This window comes from Dasypus novemcinctus, chromosome 3 (genome assembly GCF_030445035.2).
Source record: "Dasypus novemcinctus isolate mDasNov1 chromosome 3, mDasNov1.1.hap2, whole genome shotgun sequence".
NCBI lineage: Eukaryota > Metazoa > Chordata > Mammalia > Cingulata > Dasypodidae > Dasypus > Dasypus novemcinctus.
Window position 1 is genome coordinate 117,548,131 of NC_080675.1, and position 16,928 is coordinate 117,565,058.

The window sequence follows — 16,928 nt, forward strand, 5'->3', positions numbered from 1 at the left end:
CCTGAACATTTCAAGGAGAGTTAATAATGACTTCTCAGGCACTTCAGGGAACTGAACGGAAAGAACATTTGTTCAATGCAGTTAGTTATTAGAGCAATTTTTTTTGTAAAGCAAATTCTTGAGTGCACCTCTGGTGAAGTGAGGCCTTATGCCCACAACTCAGTAGCAACTTCTCATAGTCTAAAGTACTACCTTCTTTGTATAGTTTTCAACTAAAGTTATAAATATTTTACCAGAGAATTAGTCCTTTAAATGGCATTTTATGTTCTTTTTGTGATTTTCAATGCTATCTTGGGGCCAGAATGATTCCTTTAGAAATGTATTTCAAATTGTATATATTAGTGGAAAAATTCTGTTTCTATATACCTTTCAGTAACACATCTCTTGCATAATCAAAGAATGCAACTGTTTGCTTAACTAGAGTGCTTCAGAGGATTGCTGAGAAAGGAGTGAAAAGAAGGCTAGTGGTGGACTGTTTGTTGTCTAGAAATCTTTCCATTTTTTCAGGTCAATCTTGTGGATTAGCAAGTTACAGGGAGGTGGGAATGTTAAAATGGAACTGAAAGACATTTAAATAAATGTAATAGGTATTAGGATAGGAAAAAATTTGTAGTTATTTAATGAGATTCTATTTAGTGAGTGTTTACTTTTGTATCCCTGCAGTTTTTGCTGTGGGGTAGGTGGGTGGGTGTAGCAGATTGATATAGTTATGAATTCCAAAAATAGATATTGGATTACATTTGTAATCTAGTCTGTACCTGGGCATGATTAAGTTATGATTAGGGCTTTGATTGGGGCACATCATTAGGGTGGGGACTCACAGATAAAAGGCATGGCAAAGGACAGAGTTGGAGGTTTTTTTGATGTTGGAGTTTGATGCTGAAGCCTTAAGCTAGAGCCCCAGGAAGTAAGCCCATGGAGGAAAGAGAAGCAAGCCCCAGGAAGAGAGGAACCCTGAGCCCAGTGAGAAGGAAGACCCTGGAAGGAAGGAACCCAGGAAGCCTGAACCCTTGCAAATGTCAGCAGCCCTCTTGCTCCAACATGTGAAAATAGACTTTGGTGAGGGAAGTAACTTATGCTTTATGGTCTATTATCTGTAAGCTCCTACCACAAATAAATACCCTTTATAAAAACCAACCAATTTCTATTATTTTGCATCAACACCCCTTTGGCTGACTAATATAGTGGGTCTATTAATGTATTGTCAACTTCAGTCCTCCATGACTCAGAGTCCATCTAAATCTAATCTGGATGGCAATAGGTCTTCAGCATCTAGAGCTAACAGAACTGGAATAGATAGACTGGACTGATATCTTCCTTCCCCTACCAATAGCAAAAATCTCATCATGTCCCTTATCTCTGTTCATCACAAGCTCAGGACTCTTGAATTAGCCTTCCTTCATTCTCTAATTTCATCACCTTTTTTTGACCCATCTCCCTTGCCTCACTGTCTCTTGAAACTCTTTGACGCTGTCTCTAGGAAATCAAGATCAATCATGATCAAAATGCTCTTTACCCAGAGTATCTTCTATAAATGTTCTCTTTACCTTGTTGCTTTTACTGAAAACTGCTCTAACTATAACCCCTTTGAAGACTTCCCATGGTGGGTGTTTTCTGTGTTTTATATCTATCCTATGAAGGAGACTGTGGATCATGTAAGTGTCATTCTTTCTTTTCATACCCCCTTCCATATCTCTATTTTTCCTCCACAAAACACTCATATTAAGCCTCATGTCATCAGATTATATCTCCATCTATCCCTTTGTTGTAGTCATTTACTGCTTCCTGCCCCCACCTCTCATTCTCTCTCATTCCTTCGTGATTTGACTCCTAATTAACTCTTCATTGCTACTCCTATTCTGATTCTTGCTTATTTTAATATCCACATTGATGATCTTTCCAATACCCTGGGCTCCAGTTCCTGGAGCTCCTCACTTCCAAGCATCTTATTCAACAGCCAAACTCAATCAGTCACACCAATATCCGTGTCATTCATATAATTTCAATGCTTTCAAAATTGGAGACAAGGAGGTCTGGAGAAGAGACATGTAGATGGACCTATGGAAGTGGGCATGAAGTGTGAAACTCTTTGTGTCATATGATTAATTCACACAAGAGACCATCAATCATGGAAGAGACACTGAAGGACTGCAAAGGTAGAATGACTTCGCCAGTTGATGTTGTCCAGACCCTGTCATTGGCCAGTCAATTTTGGAACAATGGATTCATGATGGAATAGCTGTGGTGGCAGGGAAAGAGACTATAGTTGTCTGAAGCTGTATGTACCCCAGTAAAATGTGTTCTTAAGTTTAATCCATTCCTGTGAATATAAAACCATTGTAAACATTTTGATGAAACTACCTCAGTTAAGGGATGACCCACCTCATTCTCTTCCTGGAATCCTTTGTAAATGGAAGGAACACAGAGAATGAGAGGGAGAGAGTGAGAAAGCCATGGAAGCAAGAGACTGAAATCAACTAAACCTGGGAAGGAGAAACCAGCAGACATCACCATGGGTCTTGCCATGTGGCAGGGGAGTCAAGTATTGCCAGCAGCTGTTCTTTGGGAAGAACATATCACCTTGGTAATGCCTTAATTTGAACTTTCTATTGGCCTCAAAACTGTAAGCTAATAAATTCCCATTGTTTAAGCCAATGCATTTCATGGTATCTGCTTTTGGCAGCTCAGAAACTAAAACAGAGACTATGTTCTACAGTTTGGTCTTCCATTCCATAAGTCTCCTAGAGCTACTGTTGCTGCCCAGTGTACTACCCCTGACAACAAAGATCAACACTGAATCCTTGATATGGGACCATTTCTCAAGGAATTACATTGTCTTCCTTCTACCCTGAAAAGGGTGATGATCTATGTTGAATGGAATCAACACATTCTGGGAATGAATTTGTCTTTCCTACCTGCAGGGCCCTAGCCAGCACTTTTATCTGGGAGCTTTGATTTATTGACAGAATACCACATAATATCACTTTGGACCAAGGAGCCCACTTTATGGCAAAGGAGGTATAGCAATGGGCACATTTATGTGGAATCCATTGTTCATACTTGACCCCATCTAGAAGCTGGTGGCATGATAGAGCATTACATTGGCATTTGAAGGTACAGTTGAGGCACTGATTTACAGAAGATGGGGCTTCCCCCTTCAGGATGGAGTAAATACCCCCAAATGATGATCATATGTGTTACTGTGTCTCCAGTAAATGAAATACATGGGTCCATGAACAAAAGGGTAGAAATAGAAATGGCTCCACTTATCACTGTGAGACATGTAGAAAATTTGTGCTTCCCACTCGGCAACTTTAGGCTCCCTGTGTCTAGAGGTTCTTGTTCTCAGAGAGGGTGCTCAGAGAGAGCACCACTGCACTTCATTGTCAATGGTCCACACCATAGCCCTCACTCTCCCACATTCCACCCAGTAGGCCATGGGAGGATGTACAGTGTCTAGTAACTCCAAGTCCCAAAAAAGCCCCCACATCTCATCTCTTCCTCCCATTCCCTACCCCCAGCAGCCACCATGTCCACATTCTCCACTCCAATGCCACATTTTCTTCGATTACTAATCACAATAGATCATGAATAGAATATCACTAAGTACGCTCTAATCCATACTCTATTCCTCCATCCTATGGACCTTGGAATGGTTGTGTCCACTCCACATCTATATCAAGAGAGGCCTTAGATTCCACATGGATGCTGGATGCAATCCTCCTGCTTTCAGTCGTAGGCACTCTTGGCTCCCTGTTGTGGTGGTTGACCTTCTTCAACTCCATGTTAACTGAGGGGGGTAAGTCCAATAAACCAGCGTGTAGGAGCTGAAGTCTGTTGAGGCTCAGGGGTTGGCTACCACATGGTCAGTCCAGAGATTCAGGTCCCCTGGGTATATATTAAACCCCAGCACCAACTACAGTTCCAATAAAAGTAACAGGAGAGGCTTGTGAACAAAGATCACATCTGAGTCCAGCTCCATCACACAGAAACACAAACTCCAAAGTAGGGCCAACTGACATGGCACTGAACTCCATCTCCCATGACCATAGAACCTGTGGGTCTCTGTAGTCCTCAGAAGGACCAATACCTGGGGTTGTATCTACTTTATCTGTCTCTGGGACTCTGCTGAGGTGTGCATAAGGGCAACCCCTCTGATAACCTCCCGGCTCTTTTTGGAGACTCATAGCCATATAAACTCATTTGTCCTTTCTATTTCCCCCTTTTATTCGGGTCAAAAAGCATTTTTAACTTCTGGTATTATACGTAGATTGAGATATTCTGCTGGTCTGAATTGACCCTTTTATTCAAGGTCATTTTCTAATTACATCATCAGCTGGTACTTGGTAGTAATCCCTTGGTGCCAGGGAGGCTCATCCCCGGGATTCATGTCCCATGCTGCATCCTCCCCAATTTTAATAGTCAATTGACAAGTGCAGCAGTCGTGATTGGAGAAAGGCATAGTGACCAGGGGCTTAGACCCCTCAAGGATCACGTCTGGGTCACTCTATTAGGTAAGCTGGCACCAAAGGTGAATCTCACTTAGAATGTATAGTAGAGAGGTGAAGAGTATCAGTGTGGGCTTGAGGCCAGTAGCTACGGCATTTTCTTGTGAGCTTCCCTAGGAAAAGGGCCCATCCAGAAATGTGAGGGAGCTGTTTCCAGATGGTGTTCCAGCCGCACAGGTAGTGTACCATAGTGGAGACTGTGGAGTGTCATTTAGATCTGTTCTTTAGCACCAAGGCACTCATTTCTCCAGGTTCTGGTTGTATGGGCTACCAATGGCACTCTGCTCATTCCTTCTCTGGGACTTGCTTTGAACTTCTGCCTCTATCATGAAGGCAGCCTACACTCTGTGACTGGCTGACTTCAGGAGGACAGAGCCTTGGTCCCTTGTCTCAGTTGGGAACAACTGCAGGCCCAATGCAGATTGGGATTTGCTAAGGCCTCTGGTACAACCATATCACAGTTCTGCTTCTCCTTCTGCTCAGTCCTACTTTCCTCACTCTAATACAGATCACTCTGCAATGAAACTCCTACATCAAATCACAATATCAGAATTTCCTTTGCTGGCCCCATTTTCTTTTTCCCAACTCTTAATTTTGAAATGCCCTTGGGCTTAATGCTTGGATCTATTTTCTTTATTTATTCCTTGATGGTCTAATTTAGTTTCATAGCTTCAAATATATAAGCTGATGACTCCCCATTTGTTTCTCTACTTAAGACCTCTCCCTTGAACTCTGGATTCATGCATTTGGTGTCTGCTTGAAATCTCTACTTACCTTACCTTTCTCAACCCTCAGCCCCTGATATTCCTCCCCACTAACTACAAAAGTCAGCTCTTCCTTTGTTCTTCACTATCTCAGTTAGTGAAACATCACTTTTCTAGGTGCTCACCATCAAAACCTCTGTTTCATTTTGAGTACCTCTCTTACTCACAGCCCACATCTGGTCCTTTAGGAAATCCTTTGCTTATATTTTTAGAACATATCCAGATTTTGACCACTACTTTTTACATCCAGTAGCATCCTAACTGGCCTCCAAACCCTTGATCAACTGCAGTCTTTTTTCAGTAGAGCAGTTAGACTGATCCTACTAAAGCATAAGTCAGATCATGCCACTCCACGCTTAAAATCTGTCAGTGACCTTCCACTTCATTCAGGAAGCCAGATCATATAGGGCTTTGTAAGTCATGGTAAAGGTTCTGACTTTTGCTGTTATAGTTCCAATCAGCTATACTGATCTTGTCCTTGCTATTCCTTGTGCACACCATACACACTCCTGCCTCAGGGTCTTTGCACTTGCTGTTCCATCTGTCTGGAATTCTTTTCTTCAAGAAATATATATGTCTACGTTCCTTCAGATCTTGGCTCAAAAGCCACCTTCTCATTGAGGTTTTCCCTGACCATCCTGTCTAAAATTTCAATATCTTGCCTACCCCTCACTCTACCACTGAGATTTCATTCCTGAGTCCCTCCCTATTTTCCCCCTTTAGCATTTATCAATTTATCACTTTCTAACATAGTAAATATTTTCTTTACTTTTCCCTTATTTATTGTTTCTCTTCCCCACTAGAATGTAAGCTTCAGGAAAGATTCAGGAAAGATTTTGTCTGTTTTGTTTGTATCCCCAGTGCCTAGAAGTGCCTGGCACTTGATAGGTAATAAATGATTATTATTGACACAATGTGGCTAAAATCCTTTTCCATCATTCTCACTACTCATCTATTCATTCAATATCCAATTTAATTTTTAAAACAAAGACCCTCCTACTGAATGGAACAGATCATCTTCCAGGGAACCATCACACCTACATACATGTGCATATATACGTGCACATGCACACACGCACAGAACCTCTTTTCTCTTCATTTCTAAGAAGGAATAAAGCTGATGATGACCTCATAGATTTTCCCAAATGTAAACAGTATAATCTGGGTTCTCATCCAAAACCAATATTACTGTATTCAGTTTAAACAAACACAACCCTGGTCGATGCCAGTGTATTTTGACATGGTGAGATCACCAAGTGCCAGCCCATACACAACTGTTAAATGAGCTCAGCCTGGTTTGGGTCTGGTGGGACTTCTCCAATCAAAACTCCTGCTACTGTCCTGCTATCCCCACCTTCTTCAGGTGCTACTATCTTTGGGGCCTCTAGAGATTTATCTTGGCAGTTTTCAGTGAATCTGGGTCATGAACAGAGCTCAGTAAAATTAAGTTAAAAATAAAAGTGAAAAATAAAAAAAAATTATTTAGTAAAAGGTAAAGACTCAAGGGACAACCTCTGGTAGGGTTCTTGTACTTTTAGTGGGAATCATGATGGTCAGCTCATTACCCAGATTGTAGAGAGGATGATGAGGGAGAATTCATGGCCTCAGACTTTTTGGGCTGAAGTTAGGGGCACTTAACAGTGCTCCTGACCACATTTCTAATCATCCTTAGGAAGGGAAGGGATAATGACCCCCTAGGTCCACACTACTGAAAGTACTTCTGAAATGACCCCTTAGATCAACCCCTAACCCCTGACCCCTGGTCTGTACAATGCCAAATTGCCAGTTTGCCTTAAACACAAGTCAGGAGAAAGATTCAGATATAACCTACATAAATGTGGGAATAAATGACTGAAGGCAGTAATGAAAAGGCTTAAAATAATAGTAATTCATCTTTGTTGGTGAATTGAATCTGATTTCTTTTCTAATAATACATTAGAGTTATTAGAGTTTGACATTACTCTGACCAGTCTGAACTCTGCCAAGACCATCAGGTTTCTTCTTCACCTTCTTGATCTTCTTGAGAAAAATTGAAGGGTAACCTGGGAGAAATAAGGCCTCAGGAAGGGGCTGATTAAAGGTTAGGGAAAAATGATTCAAAATTTTTGCTTTCAAGTCTGGTTCATTGATCTCTGTACCTTGAATTGATAATTTGGAGACATGAAAGTGCAACCCAGAATATCACAAAACATTATTTGGTTCATGAAAATGCCATTCTGGATCATCATTAGCAATTAGCAGTGATTATTGGAGATTTATTTCGGTCACTCATCCTGTGTTTCTAATGTAAAGACAAATAATAAATGAACAGCCTGTTCATTACTTTTCTCTTTGTAAATATCTTTATTCTTCCATGATTGATTTATAGACCTATTCTTTTAAGTGACGTGAAGTGGAGCTAACATAAACTATGTGTCAACACAAATGTATTGCTTCACCATTAACTAAAACTTCATGAAATTTATCCTTAAGAAGTTACTGAGCAAGTAGCTTTGACAAGTTTCTCAGAATTATACAGTTTTATAATGCAAGTGATTTTATCACTGACAGACATATTTACATTTTTTTCAATAAAGTGTTTTCTAGCACCTTGGCAAATTGTTTTCTAATACTATACGAATATGGCATTAATGAAGTAATTGAAAAAAAATAAACATCATCAGCTTAACTATTAAAATCATCAATGCTCATTTGAAATTAATGTGATTAAATACAATATGATGTGTGAACACAAATTGTTTCCTCGATTTGCTTGTTTAAGTTTTAGACAGCTGACAAAATCGCATAGTTTATTTTTGGGATTGCACTGCATGCGGTATGTGTAACATCAAATGAGCGTTTCCTAAATGGAATATTCACAGTTGGGAATTATGTCTTGATCTAAGCAAATTACTTCTTTAAAGTGTATTGGCTTAATATGAAGAAAATGCAACTTGTTATATTTCTAATATTTATTTTTAAATATGCCATTTAAAAATGAATTTCTACAGAATTAGAAAAAGTTGGGTGAGGTAGGGAAAAGTAGATATATTGGGGAGTTGGATAATTCAAGGTGACTTTTAAAAACTTGAATTGCCTTACTTTGGTTAAAATACTAAGCTTGCCACTTCCCAGACTTGTTTTGCAGATATGAACGAAGAACAGTTCTGGTTCAGTTAGTGACCTGCTGTAGTGAATTACGAAAGTTTCAGGCATGATTTATTGAGTTGGAACTGCTGCTTTGAGTTCTGAAAATAGTGAGTGTAGTCTGAAAACATCAGAAATAATAACAAAAATTGATCCACAAATCTTAAACATGTCACTGAAGAACATGTCCAAATATAATGCTCATCACATATTAGTGTTCCCTGCTGAGGAAGCAGAGATTCTTTGGGTTCTTCAATTGAGCCAATTTCTTTAATTCAGCTGTAAATAATCCATGGCCAATTGTTCTTTGTTTAAATTCCCAGGCACTAGAATAACTTGAATAAATGGAATGACATATTTAATTTATAGTTTTAGTATGTGGTGATTATGGCCTTAGTTTGCCTCATAATAGAGATTGTTCTGGGGGAAAAGGTATGTGAGAGAATTTGAAAGAACTAGTACTAAAATGTAACTGACATTTTGGGTGTGATGAATGCTTAGTGTTGGGAAAAGATCCTAAGGTTAAAAAGCATCCCATACAGAGGTCACTGGTATAGATAGGATGAAAACAACTTCCTTGCCTGACTAGCAGATTAACCAACCTATAGTCACTCATATTCACACAAAAATTTTTAAATGAATAATTTAGAATTCAAGTAAAAAGCCAGCTCCCTTATAATTCTTAATTCCTTAAAAAAGTCAAGTACCATGATATCCACAGAGGCTAACATCTTTAATTATTGCTTCCTCAGAAGTCTTTCCAGACTTGCTTGCTGGGACAAATTTCCTCATTATGTGTTCTCTTAGCACCAAATCTTTCCCTTTGTATCATACATTTCCTTATGGGATCATTTTATTGATGCCTGTCTCACTCCCTTCTATATGAACTTCTTGAAAGCAAGGATCTTGGCTGCTTTTTGTTTACCATTGTATCTGTAATCCCTGTAAAAGATTCACTCAATAAATATTTGTTGACTGAACAATAAGTAAATGGCCTACATGGGGAGATAAAACTCATAACAAGACCCTGGTAATGCCACAGCATGTCCTAAACATGTGCATGGAGTATCCTAGAGAACAATGTACCTCAAGTTATGAGAGGGTTTATGTCAAGGAGTGATCGATTGATAGAGGAAAATGCACAAACACTATCTACTCTGAACTTAGCCAGATATTTTAGCACCCATTTGGATGCAAGGGTAGCCACATCTTCCTATCTGAATTACCAGTACATTTTCATTTGCAAGTGACAGAGTCCCTAACTCAAGCTGGCTTTTAATTAAAGGGAATAGAATTCCATTTCTGATTTATATAAATAGATATTTGAATCGACCTTCCTACTTAAATAGAAATTCTGGATTAAATAAAAATATTCTAAAAAGCATTGAAGAGATGACAAGTTAGTGAGCAATTACAAGGCCAATATCAAAGAAGGTGAGTGCTCTGAAAGGGTAAATTGAGCATTAGATCTTGTTTTACCACACTTTTTTTGGTTTTATTTTTGCAGCTTTGTGGGCTATAGGAGACTTTCTCCAAGATAGGGCTCCTAAGGGGAGATCCTCCTCTCACAAAGCAGGGACTTGAAAGATCATACCTCAGAGTAAGCATGATCCAGAATTAAATCTATTCAAGCTCTCCTCCCCCATGGTGCCGAGCAGAGTAAAGAGGTAAAAGGCCCTGAGAAATTTGAACAATAAAGTGGCCCTCGGTGAATTTTTAGCTCAAATTTCCAACACTTGGGTGGTCCAAAAAACGGTCCAAGATTGGCAGGTGCTAATCCAGATCTTTGGATAATCCTAGGTGCTGAAAAAGTTTCTACAAAAAATTTTCTAAGGTAAATGATCAGTTCAAAGAAGAAAGCAGGGAGTGGGGGGCGGGACATGTAAGCACTGAAGGAAGAAGGAATCTTTTCTTAGTTTTGGTTCTCACTGTGGAGATCCTAATACAAGGATTTGAAGGCATGTAGCTTATTTGGGAAGTGTAGGTGACACCAGCTGGGAAGTAGAGAACTGATATAGGGAAGGCAGCAAATAAAAAAGCCAAAAGTGGGCAATTAGAAATCAAACTCTTGGGAAAACTCTTGGAAATGGTACAATAGTCACCTCAGAATGACCTCATCTGATAGGTGAGGGAACTCATCATTATATGCAAGTTCTGGTTGATCATTGGGTTGAGCATTGTTCCGGTGTGGGGGATGATACCGTAAATTCCTTGGCACTTTACCACACATGGGTAGCACAGCCCACCACAGTTCTGGGGGAAAGGGCTGTCAGGTACAGAGTGTGTAGTGCAGATGCCAATATTGGGAGTCAGTCAGAGCTAGTAGACTGGGGACTGACAGCATCTCCTATAAGAGAAATAAGCAGAGAAATATCGGAAACAAACCCACAAACATATTGGAATTATCAGAGAATGATTATTAAAAAATAAAATAAGTTTGAAAAGCTCAGCATGGAACAGAAAACCACAAAAATGACAAAGAGGTTTTGAAAAGTAAACCAATAAAACTTCAGGAGCTAAAAAAATTAAAACTTAAAAGCACAATGGGTCGTAAATTATACCTCAACCAAGTTTATTAATAAATAAAAAGACCTCTGTGGATGGCCTAATAGCAGATGAGACTCAGGTGAATAGAGCATTCGTGAGTTGGAGAATAGGTCAGAAGAAATTATCCAGAGTGCAACATAGAGAGGTAAAATGATGGAAAATGCAGATGAGAGCAATAGAGACTCAGAGAATACACTGAAAAGGTCTAACATACTTCTAATTAGAGTCTCCATAAGAAGAGGGGAGAGAGAATGGAGAAGAGGTAATATTTGAAGAAATAATAGTTCATAGTGTTGTAGAACTGAGAAAAGACTCCAAAGAATCCAAAGCAGGACAAACAAAAAGAAACTCAGATGCAGACACTCACTGAATCTACAGAGAACTAAAGACAAACAGAAAATCTTAAAGATAGGCATAAAAAATTAGCTTCTGGTTAGTGGCAGTTAGCAGGTTGATAGCTATCTTCTCCATGACAACAGCAGAGGCCAGTATTCAGTGGAATAGGATACTATTAATAAATAAGCTTTCCCTAGTTGAGGCTCCAGGTGAGGGTGCAGACAGCAAACACCTTGATTTCTGCCTAGTGAGATGCTGAGCGGAGCTACTGGCTACAACACTGGGCTCCTGACCCACAGAAACTGAGGTAAGGAAGTTGTGTTGTTTTAAATGGTTAAGAGCGTGGTAATTTGTTATGCAGCAGTAGAAAACAAATACAAGATGAAACACACACACCAGAGGACAGGGAATTTGACTTCTTGAGTGCTGCTAAGGAGTCAGATGACACAACTCAGAAATTTGGGGAGTTATCTCCCCGTGGGATAAACATTGACCACTGGGAAATGAGAGATAGGAGGTAGATGCATAAATTTCCATTTCATCCCCCCCTCCAATGGACAGCTCTAATTTCTCTTTTTTCTTTGTAACCCTTCTGGAGAAGCCTTATGTGCCAAGGGAATCCATCTCCTGATTAACCTGTTTTGTCTCTTCATAGTATATTAAACAAAATAATCACTAGATGTTTCCACAGTAGAGACAGAGTTTCAGGCATACCATTTCTTCTCAGATTTTTTTTTTCTTAAGAGTTGTCAATGCATTTCCTAAGGTCGGGAATTTTGCCTTGAACTACTTCTGAAATGCTCTTTTCACTAAGCAGCGTTCAATGAGCCTGAGGCAAATAAACGGAAACAATGCCCCAGTGCATTTTTAACACCAACTTCTGTTGGTAATGAAAATGTTCCATTCAGATTGGCTAATATGTTCAGTGCACTGGAGCCTGCTAGGGTGGGCATGGCACTTTGCTGCATTAATGATAGAGCCCAGGGAGTAGGTTAAGCTCTCATTTCAGTTTACTTTTCCCTTTATGAACTTGTGGGTAACTTGATGACCAGGATATGAGATGAGCACATTTCTTTGAGTTATTTGTTCTCAGAATTCAGTTGCAAATTCCTTTGGGATGCCTGTGCTGCTTCTGAACTTTTTACTGATATGCTGATTTGGGCCATTTGGCAGTTAAGTATGCCCTCAACGATCCCCCAGTCACATATTATTGAATGAGAAGGACATGTCTGATCAAAGCTGGACCAAACATTCTCTCTCAGGAGTTTGGAGTTGAGGTGGAGACCACTGACAAGATTGGGCTGATCCCTTGAACAGATGATGAGTTCACTTTACAGGGTGGCCATTCCTCCTGCCGTGTGGATGGAGAAGCCAGGAAGCCGATCTGTTTTTCAACTATGTGGACTTCATTCCTCTTCCCCGTTTTAATAGAAATACTGTATGAAAAGAGAAGGGGTGATTATTCGTTTTCCCCTTCTGTAGCTACTCCTTACCTTTCATTCCCCTGCTTTATTCCCCAGGAGTCTGATCTTCGTGGACTGATTGATCTGACTTCCTTACCCTCTGGCTTCCAGGTGGGTTTGACCTGTCTGAGATATCCTTAGAAGATCAAAAGGCAGGCAGACAGGCTGGGGTCTATCCTTGGCTCCTCCCTCTCAGGCTGCAGGCTTACAATGGCTGCATTTCTGAAGCACAGGTCACAGCCCCTGCAGGGTGGTTTTCTCCTTCAGCCATAGCTAGAGATCTTACTCTAGGCTTCAGTAAAGCCACCATAGGCCTAGCAACAGACAGACTCCCTTATCACCTCCAGGCCTAACGGGAAAGAGAAGGGAGCTTCATCTTGTGATGTTGGTTTCCTTTAACTGCCCTTAACTTCTGTTAATAGTGCAGTAATTCATTTCAAGGGTGCTACCTGTTTCCTGCTGGGATCCCAAGTCTGACTAGTATATGATCCATGCTCCTGAAGTTCTAATTCCTACTTGATTTCTACTGCATTTTTCCCTGTGAAACAAACCTATTATCCTGTAATAAACTTCTGTTTTCTTTTAGCCAATTCAGTGTATTTTAAAACCAAATAGTCCTAATTAATAAGTTTCATTGAACTGCATGTACTTATGTAGCATCTATTGGGAACTGCATAATATTTCAAATTGGGATAAGAAGTTGATATTCAAATAGGCTCTTACTATGCACAAGGTATTATATGCTGGTATGTAATGCAGTTTATTTTAAATTTGAATAGGACATGTTCTTTACCCACCATTTGGTGTGTGAAGTACAGAGAAGTAGGCTGTAAGAGGAAGATGAACCGATGTTTATTTATAGTGCAAGGAAGAGTATGAGGAGAACTGGAGAGGTGAAACAAGTGTGATGTGGGTTTAAAGGAGAGAGAGAACTCATAAGGGTTTGGGTGATATGCAGGGAAAGCAGGTGCATCTTCATAGAAGCAGTACTATTTGAGTGATTTCCTTCAGGAAAGGTAGATTTGTAAGAGTCATGGTGATAAACAGATGAAGATATTTCAGCAAAGGGAAAAGTATAAGCAAATGCACAAAATTGAGATGATACTGGGTGTGCCAAAGAAACAAGACTGAGTTAATTTGGCAGGAGTGGAGATGCAATAGGTGGGATAACATTTGGGCCAAATTAAAGGTTGGGCAAATAATACTGTCCTGGAAATATATTTTGATTAACGGACTAGAGAAATATATTCCCCTCCTAGGTAGTGGTAAGTAAAGGGTATTGAATAGGGCTATAAAATAGTTTGTCTTGAAGCTAGACTGCTGGGGACGTCATACCTAGAGACTCATCTCCCAGCCCTGCTCCCTATCCCCCTCCTTTAATTTGTGTGCACATGTTTTGATAGGTTTCTGTTTCATGCCTCAGGGGAGAGGCTAGGTGTAAGGAAAAGGACTGAAATTCAGAACCAGGAATGAACAGCCCCAGCTACTTATCAGGGTGGGAAATCTCAGTGTCAGGGCCCCTCCCCCTGGGTCTTATAACTACCCTGCCCTCTGGAAGCCCAGATTTTTCTTTTCTCTCCGAGGGAGGTAAATTGAGGAGCTGCTGTCCACTGACCCTGAACTGGGCACTTATTAGAAGATTAGGCGTGTGCTCCTCTGCCTCCCCACTCCATTCCTCTTAACATTACCAGAGCCGGGTGGGTAGTGTGTCTCTTCTGTAGCCAAACCCATGGTGTGTCCAGCTATACCTGGCTCAAGTACTTCTGTCTGTGGGATGGTGAGAAATTGGGATCAAGTATGCTCTTACTGATTCTCTGACTGTAAGTGTTCACCAGTAACCTTCTTTACACCTGCAGTGTGAGTCATTTGTAGCGTTTGTTTTTGTGTCAGGCTTGACAGTCTTTGTGCTCTAGGAAAATGTATACAGCCTATGTCCTGCTACTTGATAAGAAGAGAGGTAAGATAAGACCAGGGAGAAGGTCAATTATAAGAGCGGCCAGGCAAGAGGTAATGAAACCCTACTGAGAATCTAGGAAAGAGATGGAGACACATGTTCCAGTAGAGGCTACAGGGTTTGATAACAGAATGTGAAAGTAGATAGAAAATGCCAGTGTTGAACCTAAATTAGTAGGAGAATGGAGATGTCTTTCAAGTAACTGTGGAATCTGGCTTGAAACATGGAATGGACAGGGACTGGTAAAGGATTTGGAGGTCTAGGACTGGTCTATGTCCAAACTTGATGGAGAAACTGGTGGTAAAACAGAAAATATCTTGGAGACAGCTGGGAATGTGATTGATCATAGAGGTAAGGGTTAAAGGTTTTTGTCAAACATATAGGAAGTTCATATTTTAAAGAAGGGCTTTATTTCAGGATTTTAACAAGGAAGCTGAAATATGTTTAACAGCACTAACTAACTGAAGCAAAGAACTATAAAAAACACATTTCTTATGCATGGTGCAAAGGAAAGGGAACTGGAGGGAGTAAGTGCTTTTGGATTTTTGCATTCTCATTTTCCCAAGGGTGGGAAAAAGTAGCCACCTAAAAAGAAGCGCCCCCCGATTGGACTTTCATGCTCCATTCAGCATGAACATATTCCTTTTTGTTTTCTCCATGACTTTTCCTTTTCTCTACTATACCCACTGGTGAATGGGCCTCAGGAGAAATGAACTCGTTAGAATACGAAGGTTCATAATGAGATAATAAATAATGCAGCAATCTCACTCCAACTAAAGATACTAGCTATCTCTGCTGGCTCTGGCATTCATTTAAAAATCTTCATAGGAGAACCTTCTGGGTATTGTTTTGGCAATATTTAGCATGCTTCTTTCTTACCTGAGGTGCATGTAAAGTAAAAATGACAAGCAGTTGTTCTAAATTGATTGATTTCTTTATAGGTATTTCAAGGATATTTCAGCAAAGGGTATAAACAAGTTTATCCAGGCACTAAGCACATTGATGGAATTCTTCTCTTTCTATCTCAGTAGAAATGACAACAAAGCCTGTCAAATGCTCTCAGTTCTGTTTCTTCAAGCTTACTTGAGCCTCTGTTTCCTTGTGTATAAAATAGAGAAACTAAGTTAGATTTTCAAGGTCTGTGGTAGATTGCATTACCCCAGTTTAGAAGGGTTCTTAACCTCATTCCTGTGGTGTGAACCTGCCATAAATGGGATCTCTTGAAGATGTGTATTAGTTAAGATGTGGTCCATTTGAATGAGGTTGGGCCTTAATCCACATTAGTAGATTCCTTTATAAGAAGAAGAAGAAAGTCAGACATAGAGAATGCTTGCGGAAGAGCTGGAAGTAGAGGTCAATGGAACTGGAAGCAAAAGGAGAGGACATTGTTGTGCAATGCGAGATGAGGATACAAGCCACGGAACCCCAGAAATTGGCAGCAGCCAGCACCAGAACGTTGCAGACTTGGGCAGAAAACATCACCTTGCTGACGCATCTAATCTGGACTTCTCAAAACTGTGAGCCAATAAATTCCCATCATCTAAGCCTATCCATTGTGTGACAGCAGCTCAGGAAATCTAAGGAAATTCCTTTACTGCTTTAGGTAGTGATAAATACAAGGTTACGTAGTAAGTGTCAGCCTGCTATAATAGCAACATGGCTGGTTTTGGAATCAAGAGGTCTGGATTTGAATACTGATCACAGCACTGATTACCAGATATGGGTAAGTCGCTGAAATTTTTGGTTCCAGTTTTTAAAAACAGGTGATTAAGTCTCAAAAACAAGGCTGTTTCAGTGACCTGAATATAATAGATGTCTAGTCAGTTCCCTTCCACCATACCATGAAGCTCCCATTAAGCCAATTTTATAGTGATTTTTCTTATGTTGTACCTAAGCTCTGAGTCATCAAACTCTATAAGCAGGGTGGGCCCTCAGTGGGTTCTTTATAAATCAAATGTCAGTGAACCTTGAGACCAAGTTCTAGCTTTATTTTCACCTCTAATAGTTTTCCAATTCAGCTCCATTTTATAAAATCAGGATAGCATTTACTATGATTTTGACCAAAATAGTAATAATAATCATAAAACAAAAAAATTCAAACATCTTTTGGAGCTCTCTGGAACACTAAATTGCTTATGTGTAGAATCCTTGTAAAAGCCACAGCTAATTGGATGCAGCTTTTACTCTCATCACAATTATTAAATCAAGTTTTGCAAGTTCAAATGGAACA